This window comes from Zootermopsis nevadensis, unplaced genomic scaffold, assembly GCF_977971745.1.
Source record: "Zootermopsis nevadensis isolate Lab colony 2312 unplaced genomic scaffold, Znev_1.0 Znev_ptg000024l, whole genome shotgun sequence".
In the NCBI taxonomy this organism is placed as follows: domain Eukaryota; kingdom Metazoa; phylum Arthropoda; class Insecta; order Blattodea; family Termopsidae; genus Zootermopsis; species Zootermopsis nevadensis.
In genome coordinates, this window is record NW_028259156.1 from 6,278,506 (window position 1) to 6,305,533 (window position 27,028).

At 38.6% G+C, this 27,028-nt stretch overlaps 1 protein-coding gene across 4 annotated transcripts in view; it reads left to right on the forward strand.

Moving 5' to 3' along the window:
* The first annotated feature begins 1,403 nt into the window (after positions 1-1,403).
* The window catches only part of LOC110836576 (uncharacterized), a 123,525-nt gene continuing 97,900 nt past the window's right edge, over positions 1,404-27,028 (forward strand). For 3 of the 4 annotated variants that reach the window (XM_087355085.1, XM_087355086.1, XM_087355084.1), the window contains exon 1: positions 16,196-17,530. The gene's annotated coding sequence lies outside the window, so the exon portion shown is untranslated. Of the gene's footprint in view, positions 1,559-16,195; positions 17,531-27,028 lie in introns of those variants that run through there. The other variant, XM_087355087.1, reaches the window with a different exon arrangement.

The window sequence follows — 27,028 nt, forward strand, 5'->3', positions numbered from 1 at the left end:
TGACCAGTCCATCGGAGCCTGTTTTCAAACGCTTGTAATCTACGTTCTTCCTTCAAGATAAGAGACCATGTTTCACAACCATACAAAATCACTGTTTTATATATCCTGACCTTCAGTATTTTGGGTAGTGAATACAATCGAGCGTTTTCCGAATGAATTCTACTCCTAATTTCATCATGGACCTCATTTCTATTTGTTATTGTTGTTCCCATTGCATTTATAAAAATTTAAGCTTCAATTCAACAATAATTATTTGTTCAAGAGTTGTCATTACAACATGCTTTGGCGTCAGTGACTGTCTTCAGGTAACGGGGAACTGACAGCATGACGCACTGGTGCAACGTGCTCAATACACAATGTGGAACATTTTTACTTCATTTTCACAATTATCGTTTAGAGTGGCAGTACTGTTAATTAAATAACCTGGAAATAACTTCACCACCTGGAGCGGAGTCTGCTGTTATGCACAACCTTCAACTCCACAGCAATCACAGCTTTTGGGTTTGTCGACTTTTGGTCAGTGCAGTTGTGCCCTTTCTCCTTCTTATCGCCTAAAACTGACAATAACATTATAAATCTGATTCAAATACATTCTCATAAAAGCCCAACTACATTTATAATAAATAATTAATAATATCTAAACGTCTTGTCTTTAAAGGACTTAATATACTGAACAAAAGCACAAAAATAAATATTCGACACCGTCCATCCCAGGCGTTTTCGGCTCTACTTAATATTTCGCAGTACAGTTAATTTCGCGACAAATAAATTACTTCTCCTAGAGAACGAAATTTTTCGCCTTATTAAGTTGGAATTTTATTCTGATCACTGTTTTAGTAACTGTATTTCCTCGAAAGTTAACAATAATTTTGTTTGGTTAAACTCAGTTCTCTTCCCTGTAAACATCTTCTTATCAATTCAATTCAAAGCAAACTCATCCCTGTCGTAGGGGCGATGGGTTCAACAGTGCCCGGGCCCCTCAAAAATCGTCTTTAAAATTAAACAAGTATGAAAAACACGACGTCATTTTTAAACAAATTGCAAAATTTACTTCAAGCCCCTCCTCATTACATTTAAATTGATTTACTTTTACACAGAAAATATTCAATATTAATTATTGACTTCTTACAAATTATAACTTGGAGTAATTCAATTTGTAATTCTGTAACTACAAAGAATGTGTAAATATGAAACGCAGGTGTTCATATTAAATACGAACACCTGCAACAATCGTGCCATAAGGGTCATTTCTCTTTTCTTATGCACGCCTGAATGAACCGTATTGCACGCTCTTTACTAACTGTTGCGTCATACATGACGTCAGCATTGTATTGGTAGGGTCGATGCTTGCGCTTGCGCAGGACTCCGCCCTCAGTTAGCTTTTTGGTTGGCTTTCGTCAGTCTGCAACGAACGGTGCTGTGAACAGGTGGTGGATAAAGTGTTTCTAAAACAAGATTCTTTTATATTCAGTGAAAACCTTTCCTGCAATCTTTCCGTTTAATTCTTTATTCAAATTTTGCTGCCTGGGACATGGAGGTCTCCTGCTCTTCACAATTGGTGAGACAAGAGTTTCCTACTTATTATTAATATTAATATTTCATTTTGCATTTGTAATTGTCTGTGTTAGAGCCGGCGTAGCTCAGTCGGTATAGTGACTGGCTACGGACTGGGCGACCGGGGTTCGATCCCCGACGGGGGCAGAGGATTTTTCCTCTAGCCTCTGCGTCCAGACCGGCTCTGGGGCCCACCCAGCCTCCTCCTTATCCAATGGGTACCGGTGTCCTTTCGCGGGGGTAAAGCCGGCCGGAGCGTGATGCTGACCACTCACCCCCATCTAGTGTTGAGGTCATGAATAAGTAGGAGCTATACCTCCACTCCCCCCCCCCCCCCAAAGCTACATGGCGTATAGTGGGACAGCTTTACTTTAATTGTCTGTGTCATTTTTAAGAATTCAAATGCTAGCAGCAACACACGTCGGCCACATCAACGAAGTTACTTGAATTCTGGCTAAGATAAACAGCTGATAGGGACCTATGACTGGGTCACGTGTCACATTCAGACATTGTTAAAGATTACGCTTAGTCCAGCAAATTGGTAAGTTGTAAATATTCCGTCCCAGTCAGAGGACACGCACAAAACGTCGGAACAATTTATTATTCTCACGGTCAGGAAATGTTAGCCCCACGCCCAACCCGCAAGTCGGAGGATCACCCCTTGTCGGCTGTATGCGAATGCTTATTCGAAACACTCCCTATCTGGCGACCATAGTCTATCGTGATCGTGGTTCTGTGTGGACTACGGGGCGAAGTTCCCGCCCTCTCTGCAGCCAGTCTGCTATTCCCTGACCACCGAGAATCAAGCAGGACGAAGCGTGAAGATAACGCTTGGGCACAGGAACAATTATCGCATCAACGAATTATCTGAGGCAGAATCAGAATCAGTTAGTAGGAAAACTCAGGGAAATGACCAATGCATGTAAGGAAAGTATTAAGTATTACTGTGTAGGTTTGGAAATTCAGGTGTTGATCAACACTGCTTCAGGCTCATTCAGACTCTGCATAAAAGGCAAGAAGTAATTTTAGTTTGTGGATATATTACCCCTACAGGAACAAAAATCAAATTTTTATAATGTTGTTTCTCCTGTGGGGTGGTTAGCAGCAACTTTGAAGTAACCATGTCACTTCACAGTCTTACTTTCAAAATTACAAAGCAGTTCAGCAGAAATGTGTTCAGAACAATATGTTTAATATTTGTAGAATGAATGATGTATTTGCATGGCAGCCTTTCAGAGGGAACCCAGCTGTCATAATCCTGAACATGGAACTACAATCCATGATCAGACGCATTTAAAAAAGGTTTACTTCCTGACAAGGATCTGTGCTCTGGCAATGAAGATAATTTAATCAGGATGCAATAACTACTGTAATGACTGGCAAGTAAAGTAAAGTTGTCCCGCTACACGCCATGTAGGCACTTGGGGGAGAGGTAGTATAGATCCAACTAATTCTTAATCTTATAGGGCGTGAAGCTCTTCATTGTGCAATTCTCTGTGTGATACATTCCCCTTCCATTTAGGCCCAAATATTTTCCTCAAAGAACTGTTCTGAAAGGCCCTCTATCAATTTTCTTCAAAGTGAGAGACCAAGTTCCACACCCATACAGCACAACTTGCAAAATTACAAATCAATTATGAAGGGGCCAGTAACAGAGGAACTCTCCATCTGACCCAACTGAGTAAGAGCCCTTCCCCACTTTATAAACTGAGGAAGGAAGTAGATGCAGCTTCAGAAAGGCAGTGTTCTTTTTAAAAACACAGACGATTGACACAGTCCAAGAATTTAGTGTTCTCGATGCCAAAATTACACTTTTGAGTACTTTAGTCTTTGTAAGTATATTAGGAGTTAGGACAAAACATTTTGGACTGAATAATAGCAATCATTCTCTGAATTTAATCTTCTATGGATTTCATCATGAATTGCCCTACTGACTTGTTAGTGTAATATATATTATTAGAGAGTAAAAATTATGTAGCCCTGCTTTATGCAGTTTTCTCATGTCCACTAGCATTCAGCTTTCTCTTGTATGATGAGTCTGTCGCCGTGATTGAGCGGCAACTTCTCCGACAACTCCGTACTGCGTATAGGCTAGTGGATGTCTTGCAGGGGCACCCAGTCTCTGAAGACGTAAGAGAAGTAGGATTTGAGGTTCTCGCCGCGGCGAGAATGAAGATGGATGTGTTCTGGGTTGTAACTAGGTGTAGTATGGTAAAATGTTACCAACATTTCAGAGGTACTTACTGCTTCCACTATCTTCCAGCTTCACAAGCTACTCATTGCCTTTACTATAAAGACAAGTACTTTTGAAACGTCGGTAAACTTTTACCAAGACGCACGGCGTTACAACCCAAAAGTCAGCCATTTTCACACAAGAGAAGACTTGTGAAGTATGTCAAAGTTTTAACTTTTCTTCTTGAAAGCGCTTGCTACGGGTAAAAATATCGCTGGCCCAGTGTATGTTGTGCATCAACCGACTAAGAGCCAGTTACTGGTTTGTAAGTCATTGAAGTGGAGTACAGTCATGTTCAGAACTGGAAGCACAGATTTAGGCATCGGGTTAAGGGAAAGAAGGTACGCTGGAACGCAGAAGGTCACCTATTCGAACACTTGCTGTAGTGTGAATTAAAGACTGACGTTTTAGACTAAGAGTGTATAATGGCTGTTATGCGGGCCTGCGTCTGACAGTTAGTATCATACTGCGAAGACTAGTTTAAGGGGCCGTGTTGAACCCAAGGGCCCAACTCCTGGAACTATTTTTGGTAACTAATACCCAGTTTTCGTTATCTTTAACAATACTTATCTAGAAATGAGAAAGTACCACAGCATATGCTTATATATGAATGTTATTGAAGTCTGCACATATTATTATAGCTTTAATTTATGGAGCATCTTGTATTTGACACAACGTCTACCTGGAAAAACTTAAATTTTACATTAGGGCTTTTAAAAGCCAATAGCATTTGTGCCAATTGTACGTAAAACAACAAACGAGATACGAATCGAATTTTCATTTCAGAGCCTTCGTAGTAAAGAAAATAAATTAACGTAGTAACTAGTAACGAATTAACAATTAATTTCACGGTTCTATTTGCAAGTCGTATTGGGCCTGATGTGTCCCACAGACCGATATTTGGACAACACTGATCTCTACCTATTGTTGATGTCAGTGTTCGTAGTTTTTTAAATTCTGTTTCTGAATTAAAAATTAATGTGTCAGCGAAAGACGTTCTTAGACCTCATATGACCTTACCCGGTCCGTCATTTCAGTACTCGTATTTATTTGGCAGAATAAAACAGAATGGTGGAAGATGTTTTAAGGTAGCCTGTTCCCGACGACAGGCACATACTACGGAACTACGGATCGTATTACCCGTGGTGTGCAGGATGTGTTGGAAGCCAGGGGATCTGAAGGGAGAAATGTAGTGGGGTGTGGTCAGAATTCCGTCTGCATGAAACTGTCTGCAATGTTTATAATTTCACTAAATGTGTTCGTGAAAGGGCGAAACCTTCTGTCAATGCATAGTAGTGTTGCCATGGAGTACACCATACTTGTCAGGATATTATAAAATTTCGGATCATGCATTCCCGCAATATTTTTTCTTCTGAACGATCTCTTTATTCGTTTCGTTACAGACGGGAATTTGAGACAAAAGTTCTTGGTTTAGTCTTCCGGTGTCATGAATTTCTTACTGAGAGAAAATGATAAAGTTGAATGCTGCCCGGCTCCCGGAAATGATAAAATATTGTTATATTATTGGTGGTGAGTCATGCAGTTCTAACCGGAAGCCGGCAAGTGACAGTCAGTGAACGCACAGTATAAGAACACAAACGGACACAGTCACGGAAGGCGAGCCAGTTGTTTGTTAGCTATTCGTCGTTTTTCATCACCAGTAACTCTACCGTCATTGAAGGACCTTTCGCCACCTCATACACGGGAGATTTCTTAATCTTTTTAAACATTGCTAGGACCCCTTGGATGAATGATCAGCCCATCGCAAGGCCAGGACAGGACAGCACAACAGAGAAAGACGCAGACTAGCAACCATCCATACCTTGAGCGGGATTCGAGCCCATGATCCCAGTATCCGAGTGATCAAGGCCCATGCCTCCAGACCATTCTGGCATTTTTTCTTGTTTTAATATTTTAAAATGGTTAGCTTTCGCGTAAGTTTTTAAACTGTTATCGTAGTTGCTCAATTTTATCAGTCAAATCACAATAAAATATTATTATTAAATGTTAAAATATTAAAATATTACAATTAACATTTAAAATATATTAAAATGATGCTCTCTATCGAATATTTCGATTTGCATTAGAGCATCATCTTTTACACTACATGTTTCGGTTCTAAATGAACCATCTTCAGGTGTATGATCCATATAAACCCAAATGTAATATCCTAAGTGCAATTCTTCGTGAGATGTCCATCAAATATAAATGAAGAGTGGAGGAGGTTCGTCCGTCTGAATGTATTGCCGTGACGAACCTCCTCCACTCTTCATTTATGACCGATACAAAAACCACTGCAAAACGTTTCACCCACACAAGATCACGTTAAGCGCGACATACATTACGAAACGACCTTGAATATTAAAGTACAATAGGTCTGGAAGAGAAAAACGTTCTGATATTTGATGGACATCTGACGAAGAATTGCACTTAGGATATTACATTTGAGTTTATATGGATCATACACCTGAAGATGGTTCATTTAGAACCGAAACATGTAGTGTAAAAGATGATGCTCTAATGTAAATCGAAATATTCGATAGAGAGCATCATTTTAATATATTTTAAATGTTAATTGTAATATTTTAATATTTTAACATTTAATAATAATATTTTATTGTGATTTGACTGATAAAATGGAGCAAGTATATATTCAACACAATAATGACGCAACATTATCATCTCATGAATAGCTGTTATCGTAGGCTGCGCGCTGTCGCCGTCACCCGTGGCCTGGGACTGAGGTCAATCTCCCATACGTCACAAGAAGCAGGTTTGCTTCAGGCGGGCCTTAATGAACCTCTCTTACCCGGTACGGAGAAAGTAGTATTAATTTACTTGTAGAAGCTTTCAACGTCAAACAATTTCATTTGTGAAGATGAATTTAACTTTGTCTTTAAAATCCTTTTTACCCTTCCTCCAGTCACGAGTGGGTGCGTTTTAAACTCCGTTGTTCCAATTACCGGGAACTGCGAGTAGAATAGACCGACCCCTTTTGCCCGTGAAGGAATTGGCAGTCGACAAGAGATACTACACGTTCTGGTGGGTTATATAAAGAGTGGCCGTGAAAAATTGCACTGTTTCTACCCTCAGTGAAGAGTCCATGCTTTTCCTCAGTTGTAATACAAATGTCAGTGTATAATTCGAAAGAAGCAGGGCCCACCTGTCCCAGTGGTTGAGGCGAACATCCAGAATGATTCTTCCTGAAGCCGTAGGGGTTTTCAGTCAACCATTCTGGGTTTAACTCATAGACACCCATCGACCTAAAGTTCTTTTAGTAGGAGGGCGAGTTACCTAATGGGGGTCATCCTCGCACAAGTAACATCTGCCCGTGGTCTGAGCCTGTCAAGGCCTTCAGCCAAGACAAAAATACCCAGTTATAATTTACAAGGCACTGTTTACCAATTCCACCTATGCGAATGGTCTAAGCTAGGGAATTTTAGCTTCTTGGCTGGCTGATTTGTGGCACTTGTAGAATAATACTGGATTTCTATAACAATCCAAATTAGCTCAAATCAGTATTTAATTTTTACTCTGCAATGTATCTGTTTTGTTTTCAAAGTAATCGGAACGTTATTTAACAATTCCACAGACCTATCTGATATTTAATCAAATATCCATATGCAATTTTAACAGCACTTGGACGTCAATATCATAGCCGCTCATTGACGAATTTTCATAAAATTTCATATGGTCAGCATGCAACGGGAGAGATGAATTTAAAACCCCTTCTATGAATATATTTTAAATTGTATTGTGGGGACAAAACTAGCGTTGTTCAGCGCAGGGATAGGTTTTAAAAGTATATTAAGCTTATATAGAGTGGACGGATCACGTTGTGTGCTGAACAGTAAAATTTGTTCCTGGCAGGTAAAAATAATATGAGTTAATTTACAAACCCTTAAATCCTGGGAAGTATAAAATGCATCAGATTAGTGGCAAGTACTTCTAGTAATTATTTTGTGATTAGTTCATGAACCTATATCAACTGAAATAGTGCTGAAACAGCGCCGATTTGGAAATTATGTTTATTTTGGAGTTTCTATGAAAAAAGACTTTATTTCAAAATGTTTTTTGTAGTTAGTATTGTCATCTTTTACGTTAAACCTGCACGCATATGTAGATAATACCATGCGACAAAAACCTATTAGTGAATGGCAGGAGTTCCTAAATGTTGGGTCGCGAGAACGTTTTGATGGTTCGCGTTGCGAAATTCAAAGCATAATTTTTTTGCATTACTAATGATTTAGTCAAGTAAATGTTACCAACGAATTTTTAAGTTTATTTTTGTATTTGTAAATGCACTTTTATTCACACAACAATAAATAAAATATAACACTGGCTTATTAACAAAAAAATATATTTAATTTGTCCCTAATTGAAAAACTGTGGGTCGTCAGGCAAAAGAATTTTTAAATGCTGGCTCGCAAACAACCACGCTTATGTATCGCTGGTCTAGAGCAGTGGTATTCAACCTGGGGTATGCTTACCCCCGGGGGTACGCGAAAACATCTTATGGGGTACGTGAAATTTAAAAAAAACATATATTATTTTATGACAAACACTGAATAATCAGTAATGTAATTTATTTAATTTATTTTAGATGTAGATTATATACTACGTATAACTTGAATTATACACCAACAACTTTGGGGGTACAAAATTGAAGAGAAATTATATCTGGGGGTACGCGAACAAAACAGGCTGATTACCACTGGTCTAGAGGAATATGAGTGGTGAAATTTTCGTTTTTTTTCCTGTCTACGCTGCTGTACTTTTAAAATAAAAACATTTATATATTTTTGTCTTATATTTTGTATAAGTAAACCACACACAACTGTAGCTGTATTTCTGCGTTGCAATACATGTAAATGCATTCATTTGAAATTGAATTGTAAAAAATGAATTTCAGCTGTTGGGATGGTTTTTAAGGATTTTCCAAAAAAGTTTAAAATTGGATTTACTATGTCGGTTTCCTCAGAAACCGCTCAGTTTTGAATAGTAGAATGGAATTTTAGAGACTTTTGTAGGTACAAAAGTGTCTTGTCACACATATGGAAAGACCTGAATAAATCAGAAATACACTCAGCGAAACACGAATTACCGGTTGAACTAACTCTTCGCATGAATGAGATGACTCGGGATAAATGTAACGCGTATGCTCGAATGAATGATCAGTGTTTGGTTAGAGTCACTGACGAAGAAGGTGTAAGGCAGCCGGTCTCTGCTTCTTTAGAGAATCTGTCGAATTGTGTTGCTTCACCGCTGAGGTAGCTCACGCGGTCGGATGTGGGGGAATTGAATCCGGCCAGCAGTCCGACCGTCGCCTGCGAAATCAGATCATCGGCCGACGTCCCTAGGGCCCGCTCTATCTGCCGTCACAAAAAAATCAGTAGTTGCTTCTCAAAGCACTGACCTTCGCTCCTTATTCTATTTTCTTTCTTTTTACGACAGAAATTTCATGTAAGGACAAGACAACAGACGTAATGTTCATCTTGAGATGTCAGGGGTGACAAAGATGCTGTTAACCCTCTTGAAATACCTGCAAAATAGTCTTGATTAAATAAAACAGTCACGTAAAGAAAATTGTGTGTTAAGCATTTTGATAACGATGCAGTGGTCTTTGTGTTGGAAGCAATGATTTGTTTCACAACTTTATAACCCGATTGTAGGCCTTCTGAATTTTACAGAAATCATATAAGGAGGCAGATTAAATTTTGTCTGTAGGTGAAACTTTTGAATAACTATTGTTAAAGGCCAGTAAATCGGCAGGTTTTGATCAAAACTCATGAATTACGTCACAAAATTTTATTTTACACTCGGATGGACAGATGATGACGGCGTCTGAGGCCACCAAAACAAAACGGACGACGAGAATCATGACTTCAGCCGAACGCAGAAGCCACCAATTCCCACCACAGGCGCCACTATAGACTCTCTTACGTTTTGACGAGAAAATGTCTTTAAAATCGATGCCGGGTGTGGGGAGGCAATCGCGCCCAAATGAGCGACAGTTTCTGTCGAAGTAATTTCAAACTTCAATAACTCGGCTAAAAATATACATAGCGCCGCCATCTTAGTCTCGTTTTAAAGAGGAAGGATGAAAGTTTGCGCCAGTATCGTTCCGACATTCGTGGCGGCCGGACGTCGCGAACTGCGCACGCGCAAAGTGAACCCACAATTTTAGACTTTCCGGATTCGACACGTGTCCATAAACTGGATCATATCTCAGAGACTAATTATCCGATCGGAGTGGACCAAGTGTTGTTTTGAAGAGGAGTGTATATGTTACAACTCATCCTCGCCTCCAACTGTGTGTCTCAAAAACTCAAAAAGATACGAGGCTGTGAATTTGAAGACAAAAATTTTGTTTAATTTCAATATACTATACACGATTGACGTTTTCACGAAAATAACTGCGGCAGTGTCCGACACTGCATGTCAATGGGTTTTTTTTGTTACCAGAGTCGCTACTGGTGTTATTTCCTCGGAACTAAAGCGGCCGGAGTGTGCTGCTAATCGCTCGGCCTCGATCTAGAGTCTGAGCTAAGAATGCGTCTAACTAAACCTCCATTATATGCAAGGTAGGGACCAGATTACTTACTGAGCTCACTAGTGCTGAGGATAGTTGCGCTCGGCACGGCCTGGTCGGTGCACGGAACGGCCAGGTAGAACGGGTGGAGGTGCGCGCGCAGTGCTTATCACCTTGTTCTTCACCCCCGCGCCAAGAGCTCGCAAGTTACTATTCGTTTAAATGGCGAGGTTCTTTGTTAAACACTTGGTATAACGTTACCTTTCGCCTTTACCATTACTAGTATTGTAATGAAGTCGCAACACTTGCAGGATGGCAGTATGCTGAAGTACCGATCCACTACAGCTGTTCCCCTTCAGGCTTTGTACCCCTGTCCACTTACACTGCGATTCGAGCACTCTCTGTTGACAGATAAAGGAACGTAATATGAAGCGTTCTGTTTGATGTTTCATTAGATTTTTCATTTCCTATTTGACCGCTCGTCGAAAGGTCAGTGTGACTCATCTATACTTTAACGATTGTCGTTTGTTTTATAGTGTGTCTCGAAAAAGCTTAGCTGCTAATTTGCGTGTGATACGAACCTCAACCAGTTCAACCCATTCAGCATTTCTAAAAGATGTTGTGTATCAATATTTTATATATCCGTTTCGGTCTTAATGGTTTGTTTGGAAGATATTTTCCTCTCAAAGCAAAGTATTTCTGCCATGTTTTATTACTGTAGTTCTAATTAGTAAATTACACACGTGAAATTTTCCGGTCACGAAAGTTGTTGTTTTCCCAAGAGTCGTACTGATTAAGTCGTGAATACAAATTATTGTTCAGCCTTGAATATGGAGACACTGTGTTACTCCTAAATATTGGTATTGATACGGGCTCGTGAGTGACCGTTGCTGAAGGGTTGCCAACGGACACACTGACTCACGCTATTAAATCTAAAAAAAAAATCACGGGGATGGAGGCCAGTTGTCAGGGATTCGCACTTCGGCCGAGGCTGTCCTAAAGCAAGTGTTCTCAGAGGTCCGCGATGAGACTCGAGGAACGCTGATTGTGATGCCACCTGCTTGGCTGCCAGAATGTTCTCGTTAAAGCGAATCGGCTTCCAGATTACTTCCTTCGGCGACCTCTTTATCGAAAGGAACGTAGTCTATTATAGTCGTATAGCGGAAACCCGTTACAGCGTTTGAATAAACTTCCTTATAACAAACATTATCTCCTCTTTATAAGTTACAACGTACCTTGATTTTCAATCAGTAGCTTAGCGATATGCCAATATTACAATCAATCACATATGTCAAGGTTGCGCGAGTTGAATAATGCAATACACTTGATATTGACCGACGTTTCAAATGAATTTAATGCCACCATCCTCAGGGTGATAACAGCAAGCGGAAATGTGACAGAAAAAGAAGTTGATTGGTTCTTTTATCTTTACTTGAAAATATTCAATTATTTTATTTCTGTATATCTAATTGTCGCAGGAATTATTTAACCTAGCAAGGGATGATATCTTGCGCCTGCACAAGGCTTCGCCTCCAGTTAACTTTTGATTGGTTCGTGACAATCTGTGTAAAGAATCTGATAGAGCATCATAAGGCCATGCGACAACCCCGAACGAAGCACTACGATGTTTTCTCCAAACCCTTACCTAACCAAAATATACTTTTTGTTGTGTGATCTATGTAACCTGAGAATCTACCAAATTCACAGACTGCACACGCAAATGAAGCAACGTTTGAGTCACTTTTGACGCTGCTAACTTGTCTGCTCGCACCAGCGGAAGTGGGCCGAACGCGATGTATGACGTAGTTTTCAGTTTAATAGAACGCTGCCTGGCGCTCAAAGTACGTACTTGATGGTCCCTCAGTTTTCGAAATTCAGGGCTGACACCACCAACGACAAGAAACACAAGTTCGACCGCTAGAACAGATTAGGCAAGACGGAGGCTAAAGCAGTTTGAATAATTTTGTCATGTAGGGGAGATAGGGATCATGTTGGTCTACTTGTTGCAATAAAACTGTGGCCATGAACACAGCGATAACTGAAGGGCAGAATTACAATCACGAACACTAACTTCGCCTTTCTCATTCTTCTACTTTTTGGGTGGGAGCTGTGTTTTTATTCTCGTGTAGGATTTGAGGTTTTCATCTTCATCGGTTTTATTCTCGTTTGCAGAGGATTTCCATATTCACTTTAACTATGTCAAAATCGGCCTCTGGTGTTCTTTTATTTTAAAATTAAATTATATTTGGACTATCGACTAGCTCTACGTCTTAACCTATTTATCTTATTACCGAAATTAGACTTAAAATTCGGTTGGTGCGTTCGGAAAATATATCTGCTTTACAAATAAAGATAATTCACTAATATATCTTACCGCTATTTATTTTGGAGTGTGATGAAAGTAACAAATTGATCTGAAAAGGTTGAGGAACACGTTCAAGGACATTCTTACAGAAGTAAACACTTAACTGCTTCTTAAGGCCTGTTGCTTGGTTCAGTTTGATCCGTTGTGTTTCAATGTTAAATCTCCTGACATTCTGAAAGAAACAACTATTGTCAACAAGTAATTTATTTATAAGTTATGTGAAACGAAATTACTGAACTCTTTGTTATTCTTAAAAACTTTTTAGGAGAATCTGAAATTTCATTTCAAAATGATCTGCTCTAAAACACTGTTTCCCGATACATGTTAATTCAATATAAGATATTATTTTAGGTTGTGACGCCTTGCAGACTCGAAGGTTGTTACTAAAGCATCGAGTCTGTATTGCGTTACAACTAAGAAGAACAACATCGAAATCTTCACCACCACGAGAACCTCAAATTTTTACAAATAAACGTAAATTACATCACAAATCTGATTTTCTACATGTAGTACTTGTCAGTATGAATCTAGGACTCTCAGGCTGTCCTTTCCCAAGAATTTATAATCTAGAATTCGTACAAATTACGTACTTCCTCGTGTGCTACATGTTTCGATGTCATGTCCATCTAACCTTCATCAACTTAACAATTTTAGGTGTACAGTATATATTATGAAGCCTCTTATAATGTAATATTCTCAATTATCCTGTTACTTTTTCTGTCTGAGATCAACACAATCTCCTCAGCTTTATTCTAAAAAAAATCCTCAACCCACGTTCGCCCTCATTTACAACAACGGAACATTTAACTCTGTAATCCGATGGATAATTTGCTCTGTTCATTTCATTTATAAGTATCGAGATCGGTGCTTGACAAGAAGAGTGCTTGGTATCATGTAGCGAGTTGTCAGGAACACGTCTATGTACTTTTAAAAAAACAGATTAACACGAAAAGTTGAAGTCTACGTCGCGTGTATCTGATCTTTTAATTTCCGGCACGTCAGAAGTTGCCATTCTAGATATTACATGTATGAATATATCATTAATAGCAGCTAATTTTGCCACACGAATTTCTTCACGTTTTCTTTTCGGATTGAATTTTCAACAATTTTTTCAGAATTGCGAAATAGAAATAAGATAACATTGGAGTCTTCTAGGCCTAACCTGTTGCAGTTTAGACTGCTAACATATTTCAAATACATTATTCACGACTTTGTATACATTGTTGGTTCTGACAGTTTTCATATTAGTAAAATTTACAAGTACAAAGCGAATACACGGTTTAAAATACAAGGCACACACAACTTGAATGTTTGAGGCGAATGTAAAGATGGGTTCTGCACAGTAAGGTAATGAAAAAATTCAAATGGATGTGGGTCAGGAAAAGCCTCCTAACCGAGTTACAGCCGTCTTCATCTCCTGAAATTTCAAATTCGGCGCCAAACTTTCGTTATTGTCCGTCTTCGGTCGGAGCGACGCCGACCAGAAAAGGCCATAGACAAAGAATATGGCGTTACCAAATGACACACACGGCAAAGTGAGATAAACTTTTGACGATGCATTTCACTTTTAACAGTGGCAAAAATTCGAGTCCCGACCCTATTTTAATTTACAACACCCAAACTCCGCATCTCTGTCTTTTATGTTTGTTTTACTCATGGTGATCGTTGGTAACACTACACTGGATAGATTTTTGTCTGTAGAAACACTTAAACCTTTCGCTCATTCTACTCCGCTCAAGGACGTAGCAGTTCTGATGGCACCGTGTTGAAGAAGGCCGTCTGAGTACGTGCTCGGTGCTGCGTTGTAGCTCAAGGATGGCATTTTAAGTGCTTGGTACGAAATTTCAGAAGCTTTGTTATTTAATGCCAAACTCCGAGCGTTAAGGAGGAGACGTAGCAGACATATGACGCCACGTCACTAAATCAGGAAAATAAAAGATGTCTAATTCGGAAATGGGACTTTTCAATAAATATTATATCGGAGTGTAGAACACACCATTGTACCAGAATATTAAGTTACATTCAGTCTATACGAAAATGACCCCTTTTAGTATAATATTTTAAAATATTTACAGTAAAACTTATAGATAGAAGATAGCCATTTTAAAATTCACATCCATGAAAACATTAACTCCTACAAAATTATATATATTGTTAGTTTTAATTATATTTATGGCTTATTATATTTACGTGCCATTTTTACATTGAGTCGTTTGTTGAACATTAAGAAGTTCGATTAGAGTTTTGTGTAAACTTCATTTATATCGGACAGATGAGAAAAACGTAATTAATGAAATCGTTTGATAATGTTCTGTGCAAGACTTGCAATACGAAATCCTATCGAAAGCCATTAAACTGTTTTGGGTGATAAACAGCCTTACAAACATGACTTCTGCTTTACGCAACTTATGTTAATAATGCATAAACTGTGGGAATCTGATTTTGTGTTCCTTCACAACGTGATCGTAGATGCCTGTTGGTAACGAGACTATATCAAGATCGTTAACCCTGGAGTGTAATGTTGAGGTCAATAGATAATCCTCAATGTATTAAGTTTCTCGCGGTGAAGGCAAACTACAGCAACGGATAGGAATATTATGATAGTCAATTGTTCTATTATGTACGGTGGCTGTACCTGTGAACTCCACCGTACAACGGAATCAACAGCTAAGTGCGAGTTTTACTCCTGTGAATAACAGCATCTAGTGCAGTCATCTTGTCAATTACCTTTTATTTTAATTATGAAATTTGCTCGAACCATTTGACTATATGTATTAATTTCCCTGATGCCACTGATGATGACCTCTTGAGGTCGAAACGCGTATGGCAATAGTGTCCATTATAGTGTTAATAGTTGTTGGTTTGTTCACTCTATATTATTTTAAATATATTATGTATAGGGCACTGTTACAGGCTACAAAGACATATAGCATTTATGGTCATATGAACCCTTTTTCGGTGTGTTCCCATCCTTAAGGAGTGTCTGCTAAAATCAATTTGCCCGTTTGTCTGTCTGTCAGTACACACAAAGAATTCTAGAAACAATTTGCTTAGAGTCATTTGAAAAATACTCGTGCCATTTACATTTTAATTTACGTCTAATAACGTCGTTGCTAAAACCATACAGATGGCTCTGAGTAATTAAATGTATATTCCGACCAGATCGACGTTTGTTTTAGCGTATTAATTCCGCACAAGTATAGTGAGGTCAAGCCCTGTATCACAGTTTCCATGGTAACTCTCGCAAACAAGAATAGCACGATGGTGTCTGTGTTTCTGTTCAGGACCCATTGTCGAGCATGCCATAATTATAACTCGTCGGATGTCCACCAGAGCGGAGCAGCAGTAGATAGGTTTTTTACCGAAGTGTATTGTGCTGCTCGGCATCTAGCTAAACAAACCCTTATAAGGGGAAGTGCTGTTACTGCTGCTTAACCTAGTCCCCCATCCGGTATAATTTTATGTTACTGTTCCGTTTTTATCAAAGAATAATATATCAGTTATATTATGTTTTGCAGCGGTAACCGTTTTGAGCGTCGTATTGGTTGATATTTATTACATAAACAATGATAAATGCTATAGATACTACTTAAATTCTGTCTGTTTGCACGGACTTGGGGTGGGTGCATGTTTACTGTAACAGCGCGTTAGCCAGCAGATGCACTGACTACCTATCCTTTGTGTTGTGTGAGACGTAGCAGTAGTGCCACGTAGCGGTAGTTTCTGTCAAATCAGAAGTGTTAAAAACAGTTTGCTTGCCCGTGAGTGCTGAAATCTATAATGCGTGAACATTTAACTCTGATAAGTGATTACTGAACATGGATTGTTATTTATTTATTTGTGGTTTATTTAACGACGCTTATCAGCAGCTCAGACTGTATAGCGTCGAATGATAGGACTATAGTGAATTGGAAGGGATGTAAAAGGAAGCGGTCGTTGCCTAATTTAAGGTACTATTTTGATATTTTCCTGGAAGGACTGAGGAAATCCACCGGTCTCAGAGCCGAGATTTGAATCCTGTATCTCGCAAGTGTAAATCACTCGACCACAAAGTTCGGTAACATGGCTTGTTGCGTGAGCAAAGTGGAACGTTAGTTTTTAATTAATTATTAATTTAACGGGATTACGATAATGATCTTCTGGGTTGTTGCGCCGTGTGGTCTTGGGTTCGAAAACAATGTTTTAAGCCCTGGTAAAGCAGGCAGCATACTCTTCCGAAACCTTGGGTACAATCCAAAGATCACACAACGCAACAATCCAGAAAACGACAACTTTAACGCAGATCACCTTAAAAGTATACAATATTTAACGGGGCTTCGTCATCAGAATTATCATCTATCCTCCCACATCCTTCCCGATACACCATTCGGTCAGCTTGTCGTCTCTCATGCAAGTCAGATTCTTGAAAGAAACTGAAAGGCTATATGAATGACCATGTTAATGCAAAAAATTGTAAAATTGTATGGAAGATAAGAGTTGAAGGCGATCGGATTTTGCTAGCCCAGGACAGGGACCGGTGGAGGGCTTTGGTTAGTTCTGTGATGAACCTTCGAGTTCCCTAAACCATCTAGTTTGTTAGTTGGTTAGTGTTTAGAATACAAACGACTCATGTCCAGTAGTTAATTTTTGAACAGCCTGTAGGCGAGGTTCAGGACTCGCATAGGGATGAGTGACAACTCCATCAATTTGTGCAGAAAAGTGCTTCAAAGAGTAAGAACTTTGCGTTGTGACGTCATGCTGTGGACGGGAAGCAGAACTCGTGTAACAATTCGCTCCGGTGTTCACTTTCCTATAGATCTGGTCTCCTCAACTACTACATAAAACGAAGCGGCACGTCATCTGATGAGTAAGTATATACGATTGCTAAGTAATATGTTGTGAGAATATCAGTGTATTTTTGTGTCTCAGGTATGTAAAAAAGTTTTTAACAAACTGGTGGAAACATTTTATGGAATCATCTAGAAATACACTATTATGCAATGAAGTTGACCGTGTCCATAAATATAAATTCGAAAGTATAATAACCTTCTTCATTGCGTTCATGTGAATGTTTATTAGAGGCATGTAAACGAACTACTTGTCTTCCTCGAAAAGTTTATATTACTCAGTCAGGTCAATAAATTCCTTTCCATTAACGAATCCGAATTTACAGAACCCACTCAGCAAATCATCTGCTCTTTCTGCCATAAATTCAACTGCTTGGAAATTCGCTAACTCACTCTCTCTATTTACTCATTAGGTCTACCTTAAGTTCTCTCCCGTTTTAGTTCATTATACAGAAAGACACGTAATTAATCACCTGTAGGAAAACGCTGGAGTATTCGTGACGATTTTCATGATCTCTTGGCTGTAATGTTTGCACCAGCTTGTTGCTGCCGTGGGGTGTTAAAATTTCTGATAAATTATCTCTGCTTCAATGAAATTTAGCGATTAATTGTTAGTGACGCTTCAATAATTTCTGTACGCTCTTGGGTTTATATTAATTTCACAAGCCTCTAATTTATTTCTGTAAATTAAAAAACTATTCAATAAAAATTTAAGTTCTTTTCAAATGGAATAATTGATTATGCTACTCTGCATAATTCCCTCACTAACTTACTCTGTTACCATAGAAATCAATCCCACTCATTAACTCATTTAATTACCACTTAAATCTTGGCTGTTCATTCCTGCAGGATCTTGGCATTAACAAATAGGAGAGGTTTTTTAAGATATATTTAAACGTTTGGTAGGATTCTTGGACGATTTTTAAACCCGTCGCAAGACCTCTGTCTGTACAGGACAGCACAACACAGAAACATCCATGCCTTGAGTGGGATTCGAACCTACGGTTCCAGACCGCGCGGACACTGTAACCCACTGTGAATCACTTACTCATGAACTCAGTTAATTATTCGTTAACCCAGCGCCTTGTAAAGATTTAATGTTCGTGTGCTTTGACTACCCATCTGGCCTCGCTCTGAAACCGGTTTTCAGTTCCTTCGAAGTTTGACAATTTTTCGTCCTATCTGTGACGCATCTGGCAGAACACGGAGAGCATTTCGTGGACTTCTTGCAGATACTGAAGCGGACACAACACCGGATACTTTACATTTAGAAAGCGCGTCGATCAACAGAAAAATATTCTGACTGTTACTTATTCCATATGTACGTCTTTTGTTTCGCCAGTTGCCATGGTTCTCGAATCCCATGTGTTTAAACATTTGACAGGCGACAGTCCGTCGTGTTTGATCCTAGACCCTGAAGTATTGGAATACACGTAGTTTTTAAACGCGTCCTTTGCCGTTCTGGAAACTTTATTGGTGTCAATGTTGATTTATGTCAGAAAGGCGCCTTGTTCTTTTGCATTCTATCTTAACGCTGTTTCTTCACTGCTTTAGTTCAGTGGTATTCAACCTTGTTTGTTCGCGTACACCCAGATATAATTTCTCTTCAACTTTGTACCCCAAAGTTGTTGGTGTATAATTCAAGTTATACATAGATTACAATCTACATCTAAAATAAATTAAATGAATTACATTACTGATTATTCAGTGTTTATCATAAAATAATATATATATATATATTTTAAATTTTACGTACCTCCTAAGATATCTTCGCGTACCCCAGGTTGAACACCACTGCTTTAGAGTACCTCCAAGGCTTTTAACATACTTTCATTTACGGTTGCTTGTATTTATTTCTCATATTTGTGTTTTGATGACACCCTCTGTTTTCGTTGTCCGTTTTTTCAGTATTCTGTATAACTTCTACGTATCACAATTATATTTCAGTTTTATTCATTATTTATGAATCATATTATCATTCGACGCAAGAAATCTGAAGTGCTGACAGCGGTGTTAAATGCACCACAGATTGTAGACTTATACATCCCACAGCCTTCTTTAGCTATCTTTCTATCGCCGTGCAATTGTGAGCCCCCGATTTCGACCAGAGGTCTCTAGGAGCTTTCGCAGTCCCGAGGTAAAAATTTTAAAATCGCTCAACCCTTCCCTCTTGTCCCCACACATGGAACGGCTCGAGAATGGAAAAACCGATTTTAATTAAATTTGGCATTGGATAATTTTACGAAAAAGTGCCGAGCCATTTGAGATTTCATTTAGACAACAGTTTTTATCAGAGAATAAGATGTTCTCGAACACGACAGCAAATGCTTCAGTTATTTAGGCAAAAAAATGGAAATAAAAAAGTCAAGGTCAACACTAAGTTTAGACTACGTTTGAGTCGGATTGGTTGTATTGTGTTGATTTTGTGAAATTTTAAAATTATTTTTACATGGGCGGAGAAATTAACCGTGTTAGCAGTGTTAGCCCGGCTAACATTATGAAAAAGGCAATAAAAAATTAATCTGTCTACTTTCGTCGTTCAGTGCTACTGCGTAAACTATTCCCGACGAGTGTTAGCCTCAAATATCTGGCTAACAACTCCTGGCTGGCTGGAGCTGGCTAATGATTCATTTTATATCTGTTCCAATGTACGGAACACCTATTACGGAACCATGAAATTAAGGCAGGCCTTTTTTTGAAAGTGTTAGCCGGGTTAACACGGTTAACACGAACCTGGCCCCTGGCCAAAAACAGTAAAAAGTGAAGCCTTGGTAGTTTTTGTTATAAAATTCGACAGGATCTAGGCTCTAAAGGTGCGAATTTTTGCCAGTGTAAATACGAGTAAGTATCAAGTAGCGTGAACAGTTGTATGTGAGTTTAATATTTGATTATTAAAAGGGAAGAGTTAATCGTAGTTATAATTATCCAGTTTATTGAAGGGCTAACCCAGAGAGAACAGGTTTTTATGTCGATGTTCTTCTGGGTAGTAAAGACGTGTGATTAGTTTGTACACAGTCTATCTTCAGGTCACTTCTACAAGTCCACTCGTTATTACATCCCCGAGAATCAAATTTGTATAGGCTCTTTTACCGAAGACAATGAATAGAATATTTGTGATTTTATGATCCTTCCAATTAGCGTCAGAGCTGGCCGCCTCGAAACGCCATTGGTCGACAATCATGTGTTTGCCAGGCGCGTTGCTTGGCAGTGAATCACCTGACATATTTTTCCGTTGTTAGTCTGCTGATGTGAGTTCTGACGAGTCCATGGCTCTGTATTTAGACTTGAACGCAGAGGCTAGGTACGCCATATGCAGACGGGCCCAGGGTGATCATTAAATCGCGACGCCAGTATAATTTTGGTAGAAGTCGGAAATAAGTGGTAAACAGTTATCTGCACTGAAGCATCAACTTACGCACTTTGAGTTAGAAATGAACAATGCATTAATGAATTACGCATTTATTCCCTATATTCGTGAAAAATTTGAATCTTAGCATTTTATTGGTGGGGTTGTCACGCTTTGTAATCTGATTTACTGTGGAAGTAAATTTAAATTTGTTTACGTGAAAGCGACTTGGGTACAAGGTGCTAAGCTGTAAGTAAAATTGTTAGTCCAGAAGTGGGTGGGTTGATCCATCTCTTGGATTACGTACGATTATTAGTTGTCAAACTACAGACTGAGAGAAATTTGAAAGTTTGTCGTGGGTGTGTCCCAGTGACAGTGATGGATTCAAACTCATAACTCGTCTCTAAGTCGTGGGGGTCCATCTCTTCCAGGGAGTCAAATTCCGTTCGATTGTCTGTCTACACGTGTTCTTTGTACCAAGTTATTTTTGACTAAAACAAATGACCAGCGCCTCGTGGGGTAATCATGTTGTCCGTCCGTGTCCTATCATCTGTGGTGTTCTCTGTGCGATGTGTTGGCAACTCTTATCCGAATATTTGTAAATAAATGGCACGCCAAGATTTACCTCTTCGTTGCGACGTTCACATCAGATCTAGGGTTTACCCGGCCTCGTGTCTACAGTCCACGACTGTAATCTTGAGACTTGCAAGGAATGCGGGAAGTCCGAAGCGTTAAAGGCAGACGCCATCTTCCCTCCTTCACCCCACTTCCACACCCCGCAAGTCTCAAGATTACAGTCGTGGACTGTAGTAGGTACCGGATTCGTTTCCTCGGGGGTAAAGCAGCCGAGGCGTGAGGCCACCAACTTAAATAAATGTAGTGCCGAGATGTATTTGTACTCCCTCATTTGTCTGTCTGGCGTGGTACTCATTTGAGTTACAGTTGCATCCGCTGTATGTGTACTTCTTCTTCTTCTTCTTCTTCTTCTATGGATTATGACGTCGTCTGTTCCAGTCTCTCGTTTGCCTTCCATCGTTTCCAGGAGCGCCCTTTAGAGTGACGTCCCTTTGACCGGTGTTCAGGGAATTTTTTCTTTTATGTATAATTTAATTTTTTCTGTATTGCATTATTTTATATGCTACTGGCTGTTTCCCAATTAATTTCTATCGTGTTCATTTGTGAAACGTTTTTGTCTTGTACGTCCTTAGACTGACCTTAGAAAACGCATTTCTGCTGTTTGAAATTTGCTTATTTCTGTGCTTGTAATTTGCATTAAGGCAGGGAAGACTATAACGTAATAAAATCTTATCTGTCTATTTTGTCTCCACCCTTTAGTGTTCTTCGAAATTTGCCTCAAATGACCAGACGTTTTTGAACCCTCTGAGTTATGTCTTGGTCCTTTTCATTTCACATCACAGCCAACGCATTTTAAATGCTGTATTCGTTCAGTCCGAATATCGTCTGTCATAGAATGAATTCTTCTCGGGCTACCAGCCGTGTAAGATGGTTTAATGGAGAAACTACCAGCGTTTTGAGAACCATCTTTATCCTCAGGGTACTGAAGTTGTAGGAGATCCCGTCCGTGAACTCCGTCCGGGTTCTCCTACAGCTTAAAAACACGCTCGTCCTCGTCTCCGGGAAATGTATTTTGGAACCGGTTGTGGACCGGTGGTCCCGTGTGTTGGCTTTTGCTACAGGTCACCAGTGGTCACGGGGTCATTAAGCCGCTCGCTCCGTGATAGATATTTGTCGCAGTTGGGTGTTACGACCTGCCTAAAAGCAAAATGATCCATATCAGCTTCTAAAGCTACTTGACAAGTGACTGACGATGTATAATATTCTCATCACTAAGAATATCATCGTTGTTATGACTCTGTAATCTTATTTCCATTCTATTTTCACGTTCTCTTTATCCACTTCTCATCTTCCTTCTTATTCTGTTTCGCTTATTCTCTATTACGGAGTGTGCGGGATCTTAAACTCGTCATAGGGGAGCCACGGTTAGCCGTGATTTTACCAGGGAGTGTTCACGAACAGTTCGCCACTGAGCTTTATTTATCCTGAGACATTTGAATCAGGTTTACAACTGTCTTTCATTTTACGTGTAAATGTCATCCTCTGGTACGATTTGAACTGTTTGAAATGTTATGGATAACCAAGAAAGACTTATGTCAGAATGACTTATAAAATGTAAGTCTGGATTTAGAAGCGGATCGCAATTTTATGGCCCTAGTTCCTCGTTCTGCTTGCTTGAGGCCCGGCCTACTAGAGTAGAGACGCCGCCATAACGCGGGCAAGTTGAGAAAGCGAACAGGCTGAGACCAGTATTGTACTCTCTTGCTAAAAACATTGGCTTGTGTTTCTACCGCGGTCCACTACTTATTCAGTCTGAGTCCGATGAAAATGGAACTGCTTCATCCATTACATTTTTATTTTTGTCCTCGGTTTGTGTTGAATTCAAATCAAATGACTAGAGGTCTATAACAAATTTTTCGAAAATACTCTCCATTACATGCTCGTTATAGATGTAATTTTTTATTTTACATGCTCACACACTAACGCCCACTCTCCTGTTGTTATTATAGTTTATTTAACGACACCTTATCATTAACTCCGACTATATAACGTCCAATGAGAGGAAGAAAGTGAATTGGAAAAGGATGTGCAGGGAAGCGGTCGTGGTCTAATTTAAGGTAGTATCCCGGAATTTGCCTGGAGGGACTGAGAAAAACCATGAAAAACATCAGTCAGGGTCGCAGGTCTCCTGACCGAGATTTGAACCCGAGACTTCCCGAATACGAAGCAGGAGTGATAACCACTCTGTTGTTGTTTTTGAATAAGAATTGTCTTAGGTTGTTTTTTCGTCATCTCACTTGAATATGGCGTTCTTTGCAGCCGCTCAGTTGTTAACAGTAGCCAATGAAATGTGTTGATTTCGGCGCCGGATATTATAGGGGCAGAACATCATGTTTATGTCACACCGAAACACTGTAAACAAACGCGCAGTAGAAACAAAGTTTCCCTACGTGTAATAAATATGTACTTGAAGATAGCAAGAATTATTATATATTAGTGAATATAATGATATACATATATCCTACGGTATAATTTAACAGTTTATTATGAGCGGCTGTTACCCAAATTTACTAGGAAATTTTTTTAAATAATTTTATAACATCACCGGTTATTTACACTTTACAGTAAATAACAATTACCCTAATACATGCATTGCGCCATACATGAAGATATTTTGTGATTGCTACAATTGGGCGAGAGTATTTCTGTGTGCAGCTGGACCATTGCCCCCCTCCCCCAGATGATACATGAACAAAATTGGAGCAGCGGTGGAGTGACTATGACGAGACTATGAAAAATAAATAACACAGAAGTTTTGAAATACAGTGCCAATTGGTATGGAAAAGAGAAAAAGGAGTAATAATAATGTACAAATAGCGAAAAATATTTTTATTTGAAGACTTTTATAAATATTATACGAGAGGTTATCTAGTTAAAAATAAAAATAAATACATGAAAAGGAACAAGTCTATTTAGATTTAAGGCTTTATATTTAACAGTTTTTAAAATAATATATAAAGTGTTACATTTATGTTAGAATTCAGTGCAGTGCAGTATCTGTTAGAATGAATGTTTAGCGCCTTCAAATTTTTGTTGTGCAATCGAGCAAAATATATAAATGAATTGAATTGAAAATATATTAAACTAAGCCACTTGCTGATTTGAATATTTAAAGAATTTGTAGAAACATTGTAATAGGGTACAGTCAAGTTTAAAAACGATTATATATGATGACATATAACGCGAAGGAAAGAAAAAGAAGAAATAAAGGGAGGGGTGAAGTCCTGCTGTAGTTAGAAGAGCCTTGGAAATTGTACTCCGTACAGGAATACACAAAATATCCTGATGCGTTCTTTTCAGCCTAAATTTAGAAAGAGGTATTAAATCCCAATTGTGTGGAGTGGCACAACTTTCATCCAGATACATCCAGTGGTTCTTGGGTTGAATTGATTGGACTGACGGACAGATATAACCAACTGATAATGCACTCTGCGCAAAGAACGCGTAATAAACATGTGTTGTGTGGGACTGCATAACATAAGGAATTCGAAGACACTTGACATTCACTCTGTATAATTCAACAAAACTTTTGTACACAAAATGTGCCCAAAGATGACTGTTTTCTTGGTTGTTGCATTGTGTAGTCTTGTAGAAGGTAATTGATGTTTCAGGGGTCCTTGACTGTCTCCGTCATCAGGGCAAGGACCTCTGAAACGTCGGTATACTTTCACCAGACTACACGGCACAACAACTCCTAAGACGGCCATCTTCAGATTCACAGTTCCTACAAAGTTAATCCTAAATGAGTAAAAATAGAAATAAAGGTAAAACTCAAACGATAAAAAAGAAAAGAAAGTTTTTGAGTAATTACACATACAACAAGTAAGGACATCATATTCATTCACATCAAGGAACAAACATATTTTATTACATGCTCAGACTACATTTACAAAACGCGAAAGATGGAACCATTATGAACAATTATCACGCCTTCCATACAGGGCCACTTTAAGGCAGTGGTGAGGCTATGGAAAAAAATGATCTTGGGGTCCACTGTCCCATTTCCTAAAAAGAGGGAGGATTCACAACAAATTCACGCTACTGAGAGATTCAAAAATCTTAATCCGAAAAATGTATTTATATTAACAAAAACTGAATTTACAGGAAAGAGTAAAAATAAATAATCTAAAAATTATCCCGGTTTAAATTTTATACATTCAAGCTGAAGTGTGAAATGCAAAGATTACCCACGGATAAAGAAACGTTTTGAACGTCCTTTGTGTTTCAACATCCCAAATAGGTGAATCCAAAGAACAAGTGAACTAACTTTTTAATATGTGTGCAACTCTGATAGCGCTCCCCGCTCCAAATAGCAGAATCGGATAAATTTTTGCCTTAAGAATGCTAGTATCGTCAGACTTACTTCTGACACGACAAAAAAAAATTTCTGGAGAAATTTGGAAAAACTTTGGACAAGTTTAAGAACGCGGTACCATCGGTCGGGCAGAGGGGGCCCATAAAATTAAAGGGCCGTGGGCAGCTGCCCAATTTTCCCACTGGTTAAAGTGGCCCTGATTACATAGTTTTGAAAAGTAAAACGGGAACTGAAAAAGAATTACGCTAATTTAAATAAGATATTTAATTAAATTAAGTAGCATGAAAATAACTCAATAAACACGAACGAGGCAAATGTAAGGAACAAATATTATTAATGAAAGAAAACTAAACAAACTCTATGAACAGAAATTACATACGTTAATACATACATACATACATGCATACACATTCATACACACATGCATACATACACTAATACATATATACATGAATACATAAATTAATACATACATACAAACGTTCATACATACATGCATACATACATTAATACATACATACATACATTCATACAGACTTACTTGCATAATTACAGGCATACTTACATACTTTATTACATACATACATGCATACATACATTCATACATACCTGCATGCATGCATATATACATACATACATATATTCTTTCATTCATTCATTCATACATAGATACGTACACATTACATGCATACATACATAATACATGCATTCATACATATTACATGCGTAAATACATCATACATGCATTCATACATAATACACGCATACATACATAATACATGCATTCATACATAATACATGCATACATAATACATGCATTCATACATATTACATGCATACATACCTGCATGCATGCATATATACATACATACATTCATATTACATGCATAAATACATCATACACGCATACATACATAATACAAGCATACATACATAATACATGCATTCATACATAATACATGCATTCATACATAATACATGCATACATACATATTACATGCATACATACATAATTCATGCATACATACATAATACATGCATAATACATCATACATGAATTCATACATAATACACGCATACATACATATTACATGTATACATGCCTGCATGCACACACGCACACAGGGAATACACAAATTACAAGACCTACTTCTGAATTTGTAAACAAATTAAATAACGAAGGGAGAAGAAGAATTTAACTCCCCCAATATTTCAGAGAGG